Source organism: Mus caroli, chromosome 16 (genome assembly GCF_900094665.2).
Source record: "Mus caroli chromosome 16, CAROLI_EIJ_v1.1, whole genome shotgun sequence".
Lineage (NCBI taxonomy): Eukaryota > Metazoa > Chordata > Mammalia > Rodentia > Muridae > Mus > Mus caroli.
Window position 1 is genome coordinate 5376676 of NC_034585.1, and position 3129 is coordinate 5379804.

Here is a 3129-nt window from a genome sequence, read left to right on the forward strand (position 1 = left end):
AAAAAAAAAAAGAAAAAAAAAGAAAAACCAACCAACCAAACAAACAAACAAAAAACCAAAAAATAAAAAATAAAGAAGAAGAAGGAGGAGGAGAAGAAGAAGAAGAACGAGAAGGAGGAGGAGGAGGAGAAGCAGAAGAAAAATGTTATTGTTTGAGAGAAAAAGAGAGGAAGCGGGGGCGGGGGGGGGAGAGAGAGAGAGAGAGAGAGATATCCAGCAGCCTAAAACCGTTCATTTTGAGCAGTCTTCTCCCAACGTTAGCACACTGGCCACATTGGCTAGGATGGTAGTCACCTAGTATGCAACCTGGATTAACCCCCCACCCCCAAGTCATAGTTTTCCTGCTGACGCAATGTCGGCCAGACTAAGAATAGATAAAAGCAGGTTTCTTAGATTCTGCTCCAGGGCAGGTTCATAGGTCCCAACGTAAGGAGTCAAGGAAACCGTGCATCTGGGCTGAGGTAAGGGGGGTTAATAGGTCTGAGGATGTGTTAGCGAGAAGCTGCAATTGTGCCCATATATGGTAAAGTGCCCCTGTGTTTGGCACTCTTGGGTGTGTTACCAGAAACAAGGCAGTTCCATGATGACCTGTTGCCGGAGGGGTTGAGGGCAGGAGAACAGCCGGGGTTTCCTAGTGTGTGTCAGGCAGACAGGGGTTCCAACCAAATAATAAGACTTTTGTCACCTGGCAGTGGTGCGCATGCCTTTAATCCCAGCACTGGGGAGGCAGAGGCAGGTGGATTTCTGAGTTCGAGGCCAGCCTGCTCTACAGAATGAGTTACAGGACAGCCAGGGGCTACACAGAGAAACCCTGTCTCAACCCCCACACACAAAAAAAATTACTTTTGTCAAAAAATGTAGATGTGGGGCTGGTGAGATGGCTCAGTGAGTAAGAGCACCCGACTGCTCTTCCAAAGGTCCAGGTTCAAATCCCAGCAACCACATGGTGGCTCACAACCATCCGTAACGAGATCTGGTGCCCTCTTCTGGAGTGTCTGAAGACAGCTACAGTGTACTTACATATAATAAAAAAAAATTGTTTAAAAAATGTAGATGTATTTATTTTACGTGTATAACTGTTTTACCTACATGTTCATCTGTGCACCAGATTTGTACCTGTGCCTTCAGGGGATAGAAGAGGGCGGGGATCCTGGAGCTGGAGTTAAGCGTGGTTGTGAGCAGGCTTAGGTGCAGGGAACTGAACTTGTATCTTAAGTAAGAGCAGTGCACACTCGTACTACTGAGTCATTTCTCCAGCTCCTAAAGTTTCTTTTATTGAAGACAACTGTCACCAGCTCTCCAATGTCCAGTTTTCCTTGCCTTTCAGGTCCTAAAATTAGAGGACATGGAAACTCTGGTGCCTGACTCATCCTGTAGGCCCATGTGACTCATCCTGTCCAATGGAACCTTGCCTCTTCCTTCCTCAGCTCCTGAAAGGCTCGGGCAGGACTCTTCTGGGAGGCCTTGTGTGACCAGAACACAGACACAAGAGGGGAGCACCAGGGTAGTCACACTGGAATGGTCCCGTGGTTGCTGAGTCACGCTGAGTCACGCTGAGTCATCTTCACATGGCAGAAAAGCCCAGAGAGTTGCCTGGGCCCAGGAGAAGCTTTGCTTGAGCCTGAAAGAAAGTTTTGTGAACCTGGCAATGCGGGTCTGCTTTAGGTTGTGAGGAGGCTGAGGCAGGTGATTCCAAGGTCACGGGTTGCCTGATCTGGAGAGTGAGGTGAAGGTCGGCCTGGACAACTTACAGAGATTGCATTTCAAAACCTTTTCTCTTATGATTGATTGATATTATTGTTGCTGTTATTTTTTGAGACAGTTTGTGTGTGTGTGTGTGTGTGTGTGTGTGTGTGTGACCCTGGCTGTCCTGGAACTCTGTAAACCAGGCTGGCCTATTGGTGTCCATTCCTGTATGTGATACTCATGAGGTCTGGACTTAGTGAATTGGGGGAACAAATTCATAGAACACAGCAGAGAGGTAGATGTTACTTCTCAGAGTAGTTTTTGAAACCTGTAGCTTCTGCAGTGGAGAGATGGCTCAGTGGTTAGGAGCACCCGCTGCTCTTCTAGAGGGTCTGTGTTAGATTTCCAGAACCCATGTGGTGGCTCATAGTTTCTTTAACTCCAATGCCAAGGGACCCAACACTGTCTTGGCTTCTGAGGGCCTCTGGCATGCCCTTAACACACACACACACACACACACACACACACACACACACAGGCAACACATCCATCAGGCCCCATGTGGTAAGAGTCAGCTCCTGCGTGTTGTCCCAGTTACCACACGTGTGTGCACCAGGACACGTGTAGACCAAACCCTCACACGCCTCTTCCTGCTGAGTGCTGAAATTCAAGGCATATGTAAAGGAAAGCACAAAAGGGGGTGGGTTACTTCAGCTAACAGTTAAGGGGTACAGTCCATCATGGGGGTGGGGGCAGGTGGAAGCAATAGCAGCTTGAAGCAGTTGGTCACAGGAGGCACAGTGGGTGAAGGTGGGTAATTAGCTTGCCTTCCACTGGACCGTCCAGGATCCCAGCACAAGGAATGACACCTCTCTCCCCTGCAATGGGCTAGCCTTTCTACCTTAATAAACCTAATCAAGATAACTTCTCAGGGGCATGGCCAAGGTCCATCTCTCCTAGAAGCCTAGATCCTGTCAAGTGGACAGTTAACACTAACAATTATAGACACAAAAGGAAAGTGAAAAGGAAACTGCTTCGGAGTTGGTTATGGGGACACATCTGTTGTCCTATGAATCATGAAGCTAAGCCCAGAGGAAGCCACACATTCAAATCCAGCCAGGGCTACATCTTGACTACCGACTTCCAGACTAGTCTGTCCTACAGTGTAAAACCCTCTCTTATTACAGAGCAATCCAAGCCAGGCACAGGGCACACGCCTGCACTCTCAGCACTGGGGATGTAGAGGCAAGGAGATCACAGGGACAACTGCATTTCTTGTGGGGTGGGAGGGAGGCTCCATGAGACTCCATCTGAGCAATGATGAGGAGCAGTGTTTGGGAGGTAAAGGTAGGTGGGGCTTCGTGAGTTCCAGGCTAAGACTGGAATACAATATTGAGTTTCAGGCCATCCATGGCTACATTTATTTATTTATTTTATTTATTT